The sequence below is a fragment of the Ornithodoros turicata genome, chromosome 3 (assembly GCF_037126465.1).
Source record: "Ornithodoros turicata isolate Travis chromosome 3, ASM3712646v1, whole genome shotgun sequence".
Taxonomy (NCBI): Eukaryota; Metazoa; Arthropoda; class Arachnida; order Ixodida; family Argasidae; genus Ornithodoros; species Ornithodoros turicata.
In genome coordinates, this window is record NC_088203.1 from 30,185,985 (window position 1) to 30,204,587 (window position 18,603).

At 48.2% G+C, this 18,603-nt stretch overlaps 1 protein-coding gene and 1 long non-coding RNA gene across 4 annotated transcripts in view; one reads left to right on the forward strand and one right to left on the reverse strand.

The window, feature by feature from the left end:
- The window catches only part of LOC135388363 (uncharacterized), a 117,813-nt gene that overhangs the window by 66,762 nt on the left and 32,448 nt on the right, over nt 1–18,603 (forward strand). Inside the window, exon 2 of one of the 2 annotated variants that reach the window (XM_064617881.1) lies at nt 14,545–14,642. The exons of the other annotated variant lie outside the window; for it this stretch is intronic. The gene's annotated coding sequence lies outside the window, so the exon portion shown is untranslated. The remainder of the gene's footprint in view (nt 1–14,544; nt 14,643–18,603) is intronic. 2 annotated transcript variants of the gene reach the window in all.
- Nucleotides 3,665–5,044, reverse strand: LOC135390144 (uncharacterized). 2 transcript variants are annotated; one of them, XR_010421731.1, is made up of 4 exons: nt 4,905–5,044; nt 4,688–4,814; nt 4,456–4,617; nt 3,665–3,835 (listed from the first exon to the last, which is right to left on the reverse strand). It is a non-coding gene; the product is annotated as an uncharacterized LOC135390144 (long non-coding RNA). The 2 variants fall into 2 exon arrangements; XR_010421730.1 differs by having other exon boundaries at nt 4,456–4,814.

The following is an 18,603-nucleotide window of genomic DNA, read 5'->3' on the forward strand; positions in this document are numbered from 1 at the left end:
CTGGCTGACATCTTCTTTGTGTGAATAAACATATACCCCCCCCCCCCCGTTTTCCGTGCAGTGTCTCATTGTTGAACATGGTTCAAAAGAGAGAGAGTCCGCTTGGAATTTTTTTTATTTTCTTTCTCTTTTGTTTCGTCGTATTCCTCAGTAGGACCTGGAGGGGTAGCCAAAAATACAGCCGAATAACCATCCGCGATATTAAGGCGCCATTATGAAACCGGAAGTAGCCAAAGCTGGTAACCCTGAACATGAAACACCGTGGGAATAACTTCATCCTTCTCCGACCATCCGTCCACCCATCATCTACCTTATAATATGAATTAAGAACTAGAGGCTTGTTTGCTCAGTCACATACAGTTGATAATCCTTTTCCGGTTGCACAGCTGTTGATCGATACCCGAGCTTGCGAATAAATACTACACTAGGGAGTTCTCAACCGCGGGATAGGGGGGGGGGGGGGGATTATTCCTGGAGGCAGTTCAAGGGTGTCATGGTGGGAACGACGCCATGTATAACTTTATCTTACGATCGGCCCTCCGCGCGTACTCTGTGTACGTAGTATATCATTCATAACACAAAATCTTCTCCATCGCTAAGAACTCCTCGCCGGTGTTTCACAACGGCTACTGTGTGTACATGGTACTGCAAGGGCAACCTGACAGCGGCAAGGTCGAGCGCAGCTAACAGTATTTTCCAGAAACTCGAAGGAAACAGTAAAATACGTTTAATTTTCGTGTGTGTGTTACTTTTGAGTCACTGTATGGGGTGTCACGTTTATATGAATAGCATGAATAGGGTTTTATAACACCAGCGTTTACAGTGTATCCGAAAAAGAAAAAAAAAACATAGCCATTACAAAAAGCAATCACTGGTATACGGGAAGGTTCTCTCTGACAGATCGGGCTAAGATGTCGATTTGGCCCCTTGAGTCCACATCTCAACTACATTATTCGTATTACGGTGAAGCTTCTTTTGTTCCTTCTTTCGCATCGTCACATCTATTCTATAATGCATCACATTCTTGACCGTTCAGTCGAAGTCTGTAGTCCCTATAGAGAAGAAAAGGCTTCCGCGCTTTCTTTGTCTCGTCTTCGCTCGAGCTTTCTGGCGGTCCAATCCATCTTCCGAACTGCATTTTCCTAAATCTCGGCCCTCTTTTATCTGCCTTCAGGCGTGGCTTTTTCGAGTCTCCGTCCGACAGCCTCTGTTTGAATTCGACGTCCTACCATTTTTTACTTGCGGACGACGTCTTACTTTATAGACTTTGTCTGTTGCTGGTACCACTCGCGTGTCGATTCGTGAGTAACTAAATTCAGTATCCAGCTGCTGCTGATGAGATTCTGCGAACGGCGCTGAACGCACTTGAAAGATGGGACAAACGGGGATTTTGAATGACGCCTATACGTAAAAGGTTTATTTTCTTTTTCTTTTTTTTTTAGTTCTCTTTCGGTTTCTTTTCTTTTTCTTTTTGGTTTGTTCAGCTGTATACACAGAATGCATCCGGATTGCGTGCCGTTGTTGTGTTGCTGCTGGCCGGTAACCACAGGACCTCCATAAATCGACGGCGTTTTCAGAGAGCGAAACCACACGAATACGCGTGTGTGTGTGTGTGATTGGTATCAGCACCACGATGCAACACCTGCTATGAGCGGTGTACAGACAAAGTGAATGCAGGACAGAAGGAAGGAACGGGGGGCAGAGACCGGGGTGAATACGGGTCGTGGGCCTACTTCAGGGGCAACATTCTAGAATCATTCCATTCAAAGCTAATCTTACCTATATCCGGCTGAACTGTCTGTCAGCTAGCACCGTGTTACCTCAATCTCACAGTCACGGGGTTACATTATGGGTGATTTCAGTTAACGAACAATTTAAAAAAGGTAATTAATTTCTACTGCTCAAAGGTTTTTTGGCCAATTGTTCCAGCTTCCATCCGAGCCAATGGTTCCATCATCTGTGTCACCGATAAACGCAATGGCAGAAACGCAAGGAAGCTGATAGGCCCATGGATGAACTGATACTGAGCACTGTCCTTCGATAACATACCTCTATTGCAGCAGTAACGTTTGTTATTTTGCCACCTTCGATACAAGTGACCTAAATGCGCTTACTCTAAACGGTCGAACGTGATGTGAACCTGCCCAGTGTTGCCGTTCTAGCAACTTCGTCACCATCTATAGCTGTTGTCTCATTTAGCGACTTCGGGAGCAGTACAGCGACAGAATACACTTACACGGCCTGGTGTCTACAAATCTAGTGTCTACCACCCAGCCGCTACACCTTAGGCGTATCAACGTGCTTCGAATGTCCAACTGCGGGATCATCAAGCAGAACTTTATTTGATGATGATGATGATTAGAAGGTTTCATCGCAAGAGGCGACACTCTGCTGGTTACGTGGGAAATGAAATAACCTCACAGTGAGGACCGATGTCCTACGGTGTCCAGAAAGGTTAGAAGAGCTTTGAGGATTGGTGGGCATCAAGCTATACGAATATAATTCAGTCCAGTTTCTCTTTGTTTGTTATCGTGTCTATTTTTCCCCCGCCTCCGGCTTTCACTGAACGTCAATGGCAACTTTAGTTCCAATAATATTGAAGCAGTCTTTCTCTAGCCTAAGCGATCACTTGTATCACATCATATCGACTGAAATGCAATGCACTCCTGTTGCTGTGGTCCGCCTGATATGTTTCCGGTGTTTGAGAGCAACGGTGCTGATTCTACAAGAATCACATTTAGCTCCTTGTTATGTAACCGCCACTGCAGGTAACCGCGTTTCCCCAAACGAAAGATGGGGATGGAATATATGTTGATTTTCTTTAGAAAAAGAACGTATATATAGGAAAGTTATCCAGACGCGACACTGTTTTAGTAGGCTAATCTTCTAAAAGAAAAGAAAGATCTAGATGATATAGGTCCATCACGGTGATTCATGAGTTGGACTGATTCATCACTGTACCGTGTTCGTATTGAATAAGCTCCGCTTCCGCTTTGTGACTGCAAAGGCGCGCATCCAGCTTGATAAATGAAAATGTATTTTGCTATGTGGCTACATAAATTACTTTTAGCTCCATTTGCTTCCAATAACTTAATTTCGCATTTATGCCGACTAGAAACTCCCGCGCTAAGAGTAGGCAGCATGTCCCTGAGTTTGTGCTGAAGACAAGGGGGACAAACAAATGTATAACACAGGACGTTTGTTTGTCTTCCCCCAAAACCCCAAGCTCGCTTGCATAATCGTTTTGCGCTGAACCCGCGCTAAAAGCTTGGAAACCTACCGGTCAGTTGTGCCTTCGGGTAGTGGGCTGCACCTCATGTGGCAAGTAATGTGGAGTTACTGGTCTCACACTAGTGAAACCAAAATTTCTACTTTATTTTGCGTTAAATAAGCAATCAATCGTGATGCGAATTGCCTCTTCCGCATCATAATCAATTTATCTGTTGTTGTTGTTGGAAACTTACATTTCTAGCAACATCCAAAGTTGATCTAGGGACCCCTAGCGACATTTAATGCTCTGTCTGACAAATTTTGAATTTGAGTTTCCGGCCACACTGTGTTAGGCCACCGTTATTGCCGAGTATACAGGGGCGTCCTAGGTTGAGTGTGAGCCTCTGAAGAGGCTTTGGTTGTAACCGGTCTGATATTATTGCAGTAATGATGACACAGAGATACGAGGCAAATTGGTTCTTGAACTGATTCCTGTGACAGAGTAATTAGGCCCACCTGGGGTCCAGTCCTTGAACCCGACTGTGCCGCGTTGCTTCTTCCCCAGGCGGCTTCATGCAAACGCCGGTACAGTTGTGTGAAGTAGGCCCGGGATTCCTCTCGGCCACTACGTGACCGTCACGGAGGGAATGATGTGGTTATCGTTCCTGATTTATGAAAAGCGCAGGGCGTACGCCTTCTTGTGACAATTGACATGACCGCAAAAGTGTCGCAAAGAGCGGAGGGAACGATGCCCTTCGGGATGCTGATTGGCTACAGGAGCGTGTTATGCGATGAAAGTTCTGTTTTAAAGGTATACCGTAAAACAGCGCAAGCGCAATCTCATAAAATAGTCCTCAAGACTCCAACGTGACAACTTCCGTTCCAATCACGCTGATAGCTTTACAGAAAACTGAAATTGAAAATTGTGGGCAACACTGGGCCGAAGTAGACACCAACTTGGGATTGCCCGTCATGTATATAGCGGTGAATCTACACGGCAGGCGCATATGGCACTGGCTCTAACGAGGCGACGTCTATGTTGCGCTGTGTCGAAACCAAAGTCGCAACAAAAAATGCTGGATACATGAGCGCCAGTGTCGCCCGCTGAAATGAGGGTTGCTTCACGCCAGGCGTCGGCTCGACCGACGCAGTTTTGACAAGAAAACTGCGCTCTAAAAAAATTATAACGCCGTATCGTGGGTGTGCTGTTGTGAGCTATTAAAGGCAACAAGCTCCTCAAATTACCCCAAATATGTAAGCTGCTTGCTTGTTGTCAGCGCCGCCAGGATCCATTCATTCGTGTGTCCTGTTGCCTTTTATCAGTGTAGGATATGTCCGGCCTGAGCTCCCTCGGCATAGGGTAGAGACACCATTTGTACAAGCTATGGAGGAAGAAAATGCGGCACCCTATGCGTATTCGAGAAAAAGGCGTGAGACATTAGTCATATAAGTATTAGCTTGCTTGAAGCCCCACGACCTTTAGGCGCAACCTGTCCCGTGGCTCCACCTCCGAAGGCATCCGGTCGCTATGGATGTCTGCATGGCGTCATTCCGATACGTAAATTCAGCAGCCCAGCTGGCGCGGGTTACGAAGGCGACGCTAGCTGCATGAAATATTCCCCTACGGTTCATGTAAAATATTTCGCGATAATATATATGTTATTGAGTACGCCCTTGCAAACTGTCAAACGTACTTTCCGGAGATGGTCTTCCTCCAATCGAGCCCTGACCGGTGCTGATGGAGCGGCTGCAGCGGGCAGATATTCGTGGCCCCACGCATGGATAGCACCGGCATAACCTGTTGCCAGGCGCAGTGGCAAATGGCAGAGGCACGTCTTCATTGTCGTCCACGGTCCGCCACACATCTAACGATTTTATGTTGACAAAGGAAATGCAGCCCAGTGAAACATAAACAACGTCACATGACGTCAAGATAACGTTTCCTGTGACTTGGGTGACAGGGCAAGGTGGCGATTTTTGGTAGTTGAGGTGGCCGCTTGAGGGTGGTTATAAAATCGTATCCTTGTCACCCCTGTGCTCCAAGGCAGAAGCGAACCCCGCCATTTTGACGCTATCAGGCACTGTGCCTGCTGCATGTAAGTTCTGATTTCGCCGAAAGCCTTCTAGCTTAGTCACATGCTTTGTCAGCGCAGTGCGGACTGCACTTTGGAGACAAACTTGTGAATATGGTAGCAAAAGGCGCGATTGTCTTTAATCTACAAAGAAAGAGCTAGTATACTGAAGCACGCTAACTCAATGTGTCACACAGCGACATCTACGCACATTGCTGAAGTCCGTCCATACTCCCGCTTCGCCTATAAAGTCGATGCACTTGTGATGATCAAATTGTTAATTATCGTAATGCCAAACAAAGAAGAAGAAGCCTACGTTTTGCTGCATCCGCATCTGATCGTTCCAATGTGTGTGATTTCGTTCTCCGAGATGCTGGAGGAAAAAGCGAAGCTGAGACATTTCCACCAAAGAGTTCGTAGGCAATCGATGCCTCTCCAACTCGGTCGAGTGATTTCCTGCTGTGGTATTCATGCAACTAACTCGTTTGGGAACAGGAAAGTTAAAATCCTAAAAATATGGTGACTCGAGATGTCGTCTGCTACGGCGGCCCATCGCGACAGAAAAAAAAAAGAAGAAAAAACATCCCCCTTCGCGAACACCACGCGCCGCGCAATCGAGGGTTAATTAGTACCCTCTTTCTCTCTCTCCTCTTGTGTGCGATGAGGATTTGAATGGGGACAGTTGTCTGCATGAGAAGTATTGAGGCGACGGTCCCCCGTAGGGGATTTTCTCTGGGTATTAATTGAAGCCTGGGACACAACGATTGACTTCGTTAGCTCAGCCAAATACCTTAACGACTTTTCCATGCAAATTTGACTGCGGCGAAGGCACACAATCGGCCCTGCGGAGGATTCCCGCGTCTGGGTGACGTGCCCGAGTGTGGAGTACGACTTGGTGTTCACCCGGTGCGATCATGGCTGTAAAACGTAATACTTGCTCTCTTGAGTTTTATATTTAGAAACTGTGCGAGCTTGAAGTCAAGTTATTCGAACTCCGTACCAACACGGTTATCGCTCGTATGCGTGGTGTCATGGTCGAGTCAACGATGAGGTGACATGCAGATCATTCTCATCTCGGCGATTAGCTTATATGCTTATTGGCTTTATATGCATGCTTCCAGTTGCAGTGTGCTGTGAAGGATATTAACTATCGGCTGTGGTAGAGATGACGCCAAGACCGCGATACCCATGGAAGTCTTACAATATAGAATCAGACTTTTTCTCAGAACGCTAAGTAGAAAAAGAAAATTGCCTCGTGACGGCTCCCTGTCCCGACGATGATAAGGCGCGCGTAAAGTTAAAGCCTGCACAGGGACAAAAAATTGTGGCGTCACAACTCCTTTAGAGGAGTAAGTAGCTTGTCCTTAGAAACACTCTCTTTGGGAGTAAAATTATGCTCTCCCAATGGAGTTTGGTATTTACTCCGTTCTCAAGGAGTAATTATGACACCAGTTACAGGTGTCATGCTGACACCATTAAACGGGTTCATGACACCAGAAGTTATACACATGCACTGCACTGGAATCATTCATGGTATTTCTTTTGTTTTCTTTTTGCTTTTTTGTGTGTGTGCGTGTGCACAAATGTAATTCGTTCGATGCCACGTGAAAGGGAAGCGTTATGTTATGTACAGAAGAGGGAGGGGTGTGAAGCCATGCACCACCACCTGGAGGATGCGAAATTGGGTAGTCCCTAAGAACTACTTATTCAAGAAAACATTTGAGCTTCCTTCAGTGACCTTCGAACGTGGTAAATGCCGAAATAAATAATTAAAGAAATTGGCTTGTCAGAAGGTCACATGCCACGCGATGTCATCCCGTAAGGGTGCGAAACTAATAGTTAACTAACGAAGACGATACAACAACTGAATAGATGCACAGTGGTACACGTGTTTGTAAGTCGAAAATCTCCGCACGAGAAGCAAGGCGTTGTCACTCGCAACTTGTTGATTAAAATTTGGACATGGATGGGGAGTAACTGGTTACAGTGGGGGAGCTACCTGACAAACGCAGAGAGCAAGAAGGAGTATCTCATTGACAAGCGAGTGAAAATTGAGTAAAAGTAGGAAGTTACTCCCTTTTTTTTTCTCAGAGTAGGCTATACGAGTACGCATAAGTACGCAAGATAATCGAAATCTACGCGAAATCCATGATCTTGAATTCACGTTCTCGAAACAAGGAAAATTAAGGAGAATTCTCGATTGCCTCTTAATATGACATGCCGTGTTTAAAAACACGACATCACTATTTAACCGCTCAAATTCACGAGATTCAGGTCGTTCTAGCTTACGAAAGGCACATTTTAGGGGCCGTTAGGCTTAGCAGGGCGGACACAACGGAACAGCACCTTCGTTAGTTTATTATTAAGTTAGTACAAGTTCGATGTTTGCATTTTTATGTCCGGGTTAGTCTAAGTTCGTTGTTGGCAGGTTCCCCGCGCGCGACCGTGCGTTCTATAGTCAGATAACAATTATTTAACGTAGGTTAATTTACAACGGGGATTTCGATCACTTTAATTCGGGGTACACCCGACGCAGCAGATCACACTAAGCGTAGTTTTAGACAGAAGATCTACCCAAGGTCCCTGGATTTTAACGCTATGTGCTCACGTAACTCTCTCGAACTCGAATTTGATTCTGAATCATTTGCTCAGACAAGATGGAGATTCACTTTTTCGTGAGCGTACCTGCCAGACAATGAACACTTGTGTCTGTCGAAATGACTGCGTTGACTAATATCCAGAACGCGACACTGTGTTTGTACAGTGCTGGACAAACGTTTACGGAACACGCTCCGGCTCATTCCTTCCTCAGAGTGACACGCTGGCAGCGAATAGGCTTAGGTAATAGGAACGTGCTCAGGTAACCCAGTCAATTGTTTGCAAGTCCGTACGCGGTACCATTCGCTGCTAACGTGTCACTATGAGGAAGGAATGCGCGAGAGCGTGTTCCATGAACTTTTGTCCAGCACTGTACATACATATGTGTGTGTATGGTTGAGATATCGTGCGAAAATCAAAACGCATCCCGACTTGGAAAATCTGCGTCTTTTTAGAAATTTCCGTCGCCGTGATATAAATGACGGCAGTTGAATTTTAACGCACGTGCTCTGCGTCTTACGCTTGGCAGTAATAATTCCTGTAAGAGGTACCGACGACTGCCTCTACAGTGTGACCACGGTCCCGTGGTATGACTTTACCGGCTTTTATTTGCCCACCATCGGGGATCCTCTATCCAGTTAGAGAACTCCTACACGGAATGCCCTCAGTTTATCTATGCATTTACTTTATGTAGTGAAAGGAGCTGCCCCTTTTGATGTCTTTTCTTCCCTGCTTGAGCACAATAGATCCCACTCTGTATTAGGAATACTCCCCTGTGACTCAGGGAGAGACCTTTATTGTATGATCGGGCATTGCTTCTTCTGCGAGGAAAGAAGGTGGCATTTATGTGCCCATGCGGGGGGTTATATCGAGGGCACCCCTAGATATGCGTCACTGGACTTTTCTTTGTGCCTGTCAGCCTTTTTACGTGCGAATTCCAAAGTAGCGGAGAAATAACGGGGCCTTACAGTATGTATTGAGACTCTACACGCCTGTATGTTGCCTGAAGTCTAGTATGCAGGCAGCCAGGCACCCTATAACGCCCGTTTTCTGCGCTTTGCTTCAGAGCGCTGGAAACCAAGCGCTATTCTCTGCCTTCGTGTTCTCACTTGCAAAGCTGAGCGCATAGCTCTCGGCCGGCTCGGCAACTCAAGTTTCGCAGAACCTCATTGGCGACGCGACGCAGCGCTGTTTCGCCTGTGTCGGTTCTTAATTCCCGTAACCTGTGATAACACAAAAGCTCTATTAGTTGGGCAAACAGGAAACAACAACGCGAAAACCAGGAAGCAAAACAATCCCACAGCTTCCGTCATGACGTCCTGGGCAAACCAGCATCGATTGTAAATCACAAACCAGTGCTAGAAATGAGCGCTGTAAAAGTTGACAGGAGCTCACAACAAGGACACAGCACACTGACGAGCGCTGTTCATACCAGTGCAAGGAGGAAAAACGCTCCGTTTTCTAGCGCTGTGGAGTAAAGCGATGTATGTTAGAACAGGCTCTAAAGGCTCGATGACGTCAGACGTCACAAGGTTAAAGTGATGGCAAACACACGACATGTCTAGTTTAGCGGCGCCACTCGATTTCAAACTTCTAATCTACATACCTGGATAGAATTTTGCATGGTGCATCGTAATCCAAAATAATCAAGCGGCGGTCCGTTCCACGAATTCCTCCAGAAATCAGTTTCCCCGGGAAAGTTTCGGCAGCGGCGACCATGTCATCTCCATACGCCCATTGTTTACGTATGACAGCTTACGCACACCTCGCACTCTTCCCAGCATGCATTTCGCCTGTACCCCTCTCGCTCGTTGCCAAGAATGCACGATGAAAGCACTAGATCTCGGCGGGTATCATTTGTGGTAGTCCTACGCATCAGCCATAGAGCTTGGTTTTCCTCACTAAACGAAATGTAGTGAGGTTAGGTTAGGTTAGGTCAGTACATATTACACGCGGGGGGGATCCCCCCCCCCCCCCCGCAGTTGTTCGAGACTGTGCTGGCAGAAGACAGTGCCAATTTTGGTGCGGAGCAATTGCGTGAGGAGGAAGCCGACTGTCGTCCGATAGCGGAGTTGCTGTGCGTCTTAGCAACGAACAGGCGAAAGGCATGCTGGGAAGAGTGCGAGGTGTGCGTAAGCTATCATACGTAAACAATGGGCGCATGGAGATGGCATGGTCGCCGCTGCCGAAACTTTCCCGGGGAAACTGATCTCTGGAGGAATTCGTGGAACTGACCGCCGCTTGATTATTTTGGATTATGATGCACCATGCAAAATCTACCCAGGTATGTAGATTAGAAGTTCGAAATCGAGTGGCGCCGCTAAACTAGACATGGGCCCAAATGTTGTTTCAGCTATTTCGGGGCTTGTCCATGTTGTTTCCTTCGTGCGGGTCGCTGCCATCGCCGCCGTCAGCCCGGAAGCGGCAGTTCGAGTAGCGAGAAAACGTGTGAACGGAAGCAACTGCGCCTGCGCCAACCCTCCAAGTGTGTAATCATGTTCGCGAACGGGGGACAAGTGTCTGCGTTGTTGATCTCTGTCCCCGAGACTCGCGTTGTCTGCACCTCAGAGCGATCACAATCGCTGCCTAATCACGATTGCGCGCGACATGGATTCTGCGTCAATGCGTTTTGGGTATAAGAAACACCTCCTATAGATAGTAGAAGGCCTGCCCACTGCCTATCTCACGGATGCCTGCGTGAGCTTTGCGAGCTGCTTCGAGCTTTTCTCTTGTTCGCTCTTTCATTGACGTCATAGCAGCATCCACAGCAGGCCGTCCTGTGTGACGCTCTGTCACGTGGTCGCAGGCCTTCTGCTATCTAGGAGGTGTTAGGTGTCAACGACCAGCTGGGAATTTACGCGACCCGCAAAATCAACGAAAATAAATACGACTTCAGTGTGAGCATGTATGACTGTTCGCATGTAAACATGTGTCTCGCTTCTTCGGACGTTCTTTTTCTGCATTTGTCTTATATTTTGCCACGTCTGTTTTTCCGACGATTGATGATGCAAGCAGAAATCCTTCACAACGTAAATTTGGACGAAGAGTACAAGAATAGTTGGCACAATACTGACGTAGCAACAACAACGAACGCGTTTGTAGGCTGCCGGCTTGGTTATGTGTGACAGGCTCCTGCTGGCCGCGCCTCTTTTTGAAACGCATGTGTAAGTACGCCATCCGTTTTCAGCTAATCAGGGGAATTCGGAATAGTGGTTGGCGCAGATCATGTTATGCGACGAAATTCTGTTTGAAGAGTCTGCTGTCGTTCAGTTACGGAGCGATCGCGATTGCACGACCGTCTCTGAACTGGGGCAAAGTCAGCTTATATGGAGCCGTAGCCTTAACGCTTAGCAGAGCCGTTCATAGGGCTCTGGGCCTTCTTGTACGAAACTCTCTGAGTACAACGCTCAACCAGTTTCGTGCAAGCGGGCCCTAATCACACTACATTGGGAGTACAGACTACTTCGTGGGAGGGGACGTCCTCTGTCGGTTCCATACGAAATTGTGCTGTCTGAAAGCGTCGGCTGCAGAAAGCCGTCCCACGCCTTCTAAAAGGAGGAAGAGAGAGGGTACACAAACAACAAACAGCACTGCCTTGTGCTGGGATTCAAACCTGACTGTCGTTGTGCTGAACTTCGCACTGTAACGACAGACATCACCTAATATATTCGAACCTTCGGTGGTGGTGGTTTTTGTGGCGGCGAAAAAAAAACGGCTTGCCGTTGTTCGCCTCACTGATGTGGGCAGGGTCACGACTGTAGCCAGGACGAGATGAGATGATATGATAGCAGGTGTTGGAATGATGACATGAGAAAGTTAAGATCTATAGGGCGGTCACTATTCCAGAACTGGTGACAGGTCCGAGCAGTACTCATAGTCTTGGGGCGAGTCCACACTCTTGGCAAAAGCAGACGAGGCTGCGAATTTCTGAGAATGTTTCGCACCACCAGCCAATCATGCACGCGGGAAGAAGAAAATAAGGTGAGAGTACGCTGCGACAGTATGTCTCTGTGAAGGGGAGGGAGTTAGTTCGGAGAGAGAAACCACGTGACAAAGTCTGTCCAATCACAAGGCAGCAGTAAGGGGATTGTCGTCGGCCGGCACAGGTTCAAAACGAAACCATGTGCGCTTCAACCTTGAAATATTGCCACTCCCCCAAATTTTGAAGAAGGATCAATGAGGTTGCTGCACGGACAACAGGGGAAAGATGGAAACTTAGGAGCTGCGCAGACAGCTGACCTACTTGCATAGCGTATTTACGAGCCACTTTCGAATGCGATTTATGCGAGGGCTTATTTCGGGCTATATAAACTTCAATAGGAAAAATAAAAAGGAGGGTATATCGAAGAAACAGAAGGGTAAATGTCTCTGACCCATTGTACGCCAAGTAGGCGAGGCTAAATCAACGTTATTTTCGTTCCGCTTCGTAGCAACGGCTGTGCAACGTCGTGCTGGGAATACTGAGTCAATGAAATGAAGCGCAGCCAGAATGGCTCTGGCGATAAATGGAGATGGCCCATTGTACGATCTTCGGCACGTATGACGACCGCATGCAACCAGGACCGAGTATAACCATATTCTAAATCGTCCTCTCTGTCTCTCTCTCTCTCTTTTTAAGGTCCGGTTTCACGAAACGTTATCATAAGTTATTACCGTCTGTGCGATATGCACTCACACGGCGAAAGTGCTGCGACACGTTGCGCGCTTGCGTACCGGTGAAATATACGGCCCCTGTGCAGTTGTGCTAAACTTTGTTTGTGTTTTGTTTATTTATTCTACGCTTCGCCCACCGGGTAAACGTGCTGCGCGCACCATCTCCCGCAGTCTCAAAAGGAAACTTTACTGCATAGCACGCTCACTGTTAGCCACACTCTTAAAACGGAGCCTCACCACATAGTATGCACCTAATATCATACCGAATGACGACATTATTTCACCTGATATTTGTTGAAGGCGGAAGCCTTACGCCTCTTTATGACGCTCACGCAGTTATGTTAGTTGTCACAAAAAGCCGTACGCCTCCCGCTTTCAACGGTTTTAGTGTGCACTATGGTTGGGGCCATCCGGCATCTACAACTCTGCCGCAGCGTAGTTGCGCTGTCCAACCACGTCTATTGTAGAGCGCCGAAACCATCAACAGAAAAACAAAACAAACAATAACATAATGACACAACACAACGTACACCCTAAGAACAGACATTCACCACATGGCACGCTGTGCGCCAACCGTTGCCACGAATCATAGGGCTATATCGCTTATGATTCGAAAAAAGAGAGGGGCGTGCGCCTTTTTGCGGCAATTATCGCATATTCAAATTGATTCAAAAAGACTTACGCTTCTCCATCCCTCTTCGAATCAGAACCTTATCATTCGTGGCAATGGTTATAGCGCACAGCATTGCGTAGTACATTCAGATCAAGCGATAAAGAAAACTATGTGCTCGACGTACATTCCATGCTCTGTTTTTCTTTTTGTTTGCCTTTATTTTTCCCTTTTTTCCTGGGAATAGCAAGCCGCCATACCGGTGGCTAACCTTTCCCTCTTATTTTTTTTATATATAATAAACATATCCCCCCCCATGCTCCTGTAAGATAACTCATCCTGTGCCATCTGATGCCTTGCCACCCTTCTATGAGCTCACGGTTTTCTCATCCACACCCAACCATGTTCCACCTTCCATACAGCCATCGTACCTCGCAGAAATAATCCGGCTCGGTATAAATCCCGGATAATTATCCTAATAAACATGATGACCGTTACCGCAGCAATAATAATGACCATAACGCAGGTACACAACCGAAATACGCCTCCGCGCTGTGGCCCAACTATAGCCCCGTCCTCGTACCTCCCTACATCATCTTCCGGCCCATGAAACAGAGCCTCCCTAACGTTCCCGTGCGGGGAGAAAACACAAGGTCCGTCCAAAAAGAGAACGACGCGCAAGCCCTGCTACAATCTAGCTACCAGCGCGTGAAACAAGGTGCTGACATATAATGGCCCCCAAGGTGATGCTATAGGGACGGGGGTGTATACGCGTGGCAGAAAATTGAAGCTCGGTGAAGTTAGCACGTGGCATGACGTGTCTGTGTGTTGCACGTTCTTCTGCTGCGTTTGTCAGGAAAATGTGGACTGCATGACATCGTCCGCGTGCTTGAACGGCTCCAACTCTCCGCGTGGAATGTTTTCGACAGTGTGCGTGGGCACATAATAACCGGAGGCGAGAATCAATATTATTCTGTTTGTTCAGCTATTTGAAGGGACTGTATATTCTTCCACGGGGAGGGAGTTTTTTCAGGTATGGAATTTCCAAGTAGCGAGCGTGAGACAATACGCGAGCAAGCGAGTAACAGGCTTGCCTTATACTTTCCTTTCTTTTTCCTTTTTCTTTGTTCTTTTCTCTTCTTCTTCTTCTTTTCTGGCGTCGTCTTACCAATTGATGCGCGGCCCATTTTGGTGAAACACGGCGAACAATGGAGCGGGTGCACATGAGAAAAACAAATACACAGTCTCCTCCTCAACATATCATCACATACACGGGACAAACAATTAACACGCTGAGAGAACAATGATAGAAATCAACTTATTCTCTTGATTAATTCTTTTGATGTATGAAATTTTTATTGAACGACAGATCATACCTTATATATTTTGAATGTGTTTCAGAAATCGCCCAAGTTCCCCTGGGCCCGGTGAAAATGCGGAGTGATGCCTTTACCTAGTGACTGACGCAGTATCTCTGCTTGGAAGCGGTTGGACTCTAGGTGAGACATGGACATTACCACACACGTCACTTTCCTAGGCAACAGCATCGCCGCTTTATTTTGCTGGATACGTTGATTGGCGGGTGTTTCATAGCCAGAGGCGATGCTCTACCTCGTGTTTCGTAACAGAGAGGACGATAGCGTTGAGTGGGTGACTTTTGATTTTCTGAGCGCGTGTTACTTCGTTCCGGTTTGGTTTACGGCAAACAGTTCCATCACCACCAACACCACCATCGGGTTTGGTTTTGTCATGTTTGAGATTAAACGGTTTTCGGTTGGTGTAACTTTCTGTTGGTCTGGCTCCCTTACTCATCACTCTGGTCCGAAGCCCTCGAGACGGATGCCACATGGAAGCCGAAGATCAACCGAAGGCCGTACTATGGCTCGCCTGACTGACCCGCAGGGTAAACCTTGATCCATCAAGAGAAGACATTAAAGCCGCTGTTGAGTATTTAATAACGAAGCGCCAGCAGTCTATACGACCTCGATCGGAACATCTTGCAAGAAACGCCAGAACACGAGTTGGATGTTGAACTCGGCGATGCTTTGGAACACACACGAAACCTCGAGGAAGCCATTGCACGCGCATGTCGGGTATTGAGACGTCACCAGATATCGAAGTTTCAGATACCGAAATTGTCCGGTGAAACACAGGAATGGCAGCACTTCTGGGAACATTTCGACGTGTCAATTCATTTCAACTAGTATCTCGCCAAATTCAACTGAGTTAATTAAGGCGGATACTTGGGCAAGTTAGTACATGGTTACGGAAAAACAGCGCAGAGATGGGACACGAAGAAGAGATAAGTGCCACACAGAGAGCGCTGATAAATTCAAGCATCACGTCTCCTACCTCACTGACGACGCCAAGCTCTTCATCGAAGCCATCCGCGTCAGTGGAGGCAACTATTCGTCGGCTATCGAAGTACTTTGGTACAGGTCGGTCGGCCTGACTGTTACTACCGAGCACATCGGCAACTTGCTGGCCCTCGGCCATGTTGCGTGTTCTGAATACGTCTCCTATCTCGGGCATTTGCTCGACGAGGTCACCTTCCGCATAGCAGCCTTGGATGCGTTAGGAGTCCCCGGGGAACAGTATGCCGTTATCTTGCAATGTGTCATCATGCGGTGTCTTCCGGACAACCTCTGCGTATTCTTTTGTCAAAAACTGGGAGAAGCTATGGATGCTTCCCCCGGAGGCCAAGGCCACGGCGCTGGAGGACCGCCGGAGGACGTCCATACGTTGGTGTCCTTCCTGAAAGTGCGAGTTGAGACGCGGGAAGAAGTTGCGTGAAGTCGGGCTGCCGCCCAGGCGCCACATCAGCCCAGCGGGAGTCCGAGCATGGAACCTCTTTCTCCCGGCATCGGCCTTAGCCACTACGAGCGGAAGTGCGCCATGGCCAACGGATCAATGTCAATGCTCCAGTCCTCGTTCAGCGGCTTCTCCGTTGTGATCGTCTACGGGGCACCCACTTCAAAACCCCATTATCGCCAGCCTATAAAAAGCTTCGCATACTCGAGCAGGCAGATGTTTCCGGTACGGGAAACCTGGTCATTGTTCAAGGCTGTGCAGATCATCATCGCAGTTGTCCTTCACCAACTGCCACGGACGTCACCTCTAAGTATTATGGACATCCAGATACGTGATCATCTGCCAACCGCAAGTAGTGATTGATTCCTCCCTTCCACATTTGGGTAGGTCAAAGCCAGGGATGCGCACAGCCATGCCACCACTTCGCTAGCCTCAAATGTACTCGAAAGAGGGGAAAGCGTCCAGCTACACTGCGACAGTGTATAGGCGGCAAAGCCTGCGGGAGGAAAAGAAATTCGGGTCCTCCTCAACGCTGCCAGCCAGCAGTCTTTCGTCCAGCATGACCTCTTGCAGCAGCTCTGTTGCGATGTCAAGAGCGAAGAGGACTTTTCAGTGTTTTCGTTTGCTTCGACGTATCCTAAGCGCTGTCGCTGCGAACGTGTTACGCCCAGGTCCCATAGCTTTATGCGAGCAACAGCAGCGGTGCGGCAGCGGCAACACTGCAACATAGCAGTAGAGCAGTTTTCTGCTGCCGCGGTTTTGCTGCTAGAGGCGTCCCGTAGCTTCGTTTTGAATTGGCGGCGTATAGGAGGTGCAAAACGTGTTTGCAACTGCGGCATTGTTTACGTTTCGACGGTTCCGAAGCTGTACGCGGTAGCTAAGCCTTTCAGTACTCACACGTAGGAATGCAATTAGGTGAAGGGCGTTTGTGTGTGAGACATATTGTGGATTTGTAGCTCATAAGTGGACTTTGAAATTATGGGGGTGCTGGTCTGAGCCTCATATTACCTGATAGACTCTTCGTTGATGTGTGGTCAGTTTCGTGACATTCCACGTAGGTTCCTTTCGCACTGCTGTGCAGAACAACCTTTGCTGCGGTCGTGTGGAGACTCTTGGCCAGGATGTTGTTTATTACCCATGTAGATACTACATTAAGACACTCACACACAACTAAAAGACATAACTACATTAAAACATTCACAATCGCATAAACCGACGATCGGTGATTAAGGCGGTCGGAGCTCCGTGCCGTAGTACGATGTTCTCGATGAAGAACTTCGCCACTTCTGTTGCTGTACCCCGCATCTTCACCAGAAATGTCACGAAGCGAAATGGGTCGGCGAGTCGTCGAATAAACAGCGAACGGTTTATTAGACTACTTGGTAGCAAAACACAAGAGTGATAGCTCTCTGAACACAACTGAGTCCAAAGAATGAATGCCCCAGCTTGGAGCGCACAAGCAGTTAAGCGTCGCGCCGAAAAGTCTAGAAACAGCACGTGCGTTTGCCAGAGAGCAGGCGATGTGCCTGGAAGCTTCTTGCTTCTTCTTCAGCATGCGCAGGGATGAGATGTACCGTTTCGTGCCTGCCCTGGAAGTTTCGCGATGATGATTCGTGGCAATATTATGAAATCTCAGAATAATAAGAGCGCAGATTTCCATAAGTGACATTGGAACTCCAGGGAGAGGCAACGGCCCCCCTTGCCCCCTCTCGGTGCACCCATGCATATTGTCGGGGATTAAGAGGGAGCAACTCAGCGGGGCAATCGAGAGGTTTATTCTGACCGGCAAGGAGAACCAGGCACGCGCGATCATTCAGATGCGAGCATGATCAGGGCATAGTCTTCATTATCTTCACGACATTATCCCCCTCCTCCCTCGGAAGGCTGGGCTAGGGGTTCGGCCGGCCGGACGAAGGCTTCATACGCAATACGTGAACAATTTCGGTTCCACGTGAGCGGCGGTCAGGCGGAGGTACGAGGGGTGTGACCTCATAGTTGAGAGGGGAGAGCTGCCTAGTCACGCGGTACGGGCCAACATAGCGCTTCAAGAGTTTCGTTGAACGGCCAGGCAGACGAGCTGGTGTCCACAGGAGAGCATCTCCGACGCTGTATTCCACTGCGCGGTGGCGGGCATCATACCGGGAACGGTCTTTGTCTTGCGAAGCGAATGAGCGCAGGCGAGCCAACTGACGAGCTTCTTCAGCGTTAGCGACGGCGTCGGCCACAAGGACAGGCGGAACGGCCTCTGGAGGACAAGACAGCAGGGTATCTAAAACAGTTGTAGGTTGCCTGGAGTAGAGAAGATAGTAGAGGCTATAGCCGGTAGTGCACTGACGTGCGGTATTGTAGGCATAAGTAACGTATGGTAACACCATGTCCCAGTTGGCGTGGTCGCATCGACATCACATTGGCGTGCGCGTGGTTGAACCGCTCAGTTAAACCATTCGTTTGTGGGTGGTAGGACGTCGTGAGGGCATGGACCGTGCTGCAGGCGTCAAGGAGGGAACGAACGACGGCGGACAAGAAAGGGGTACCGCGGTCGCTGAGAAGGGTACGAGGCGCACCATGACGAAGGTCTATGCGGTGGAGGAAAAAGTGGGAGACCTGGTCCGCGGTATTTATACAGGGACGGCTTTGGTGTCGACGTAT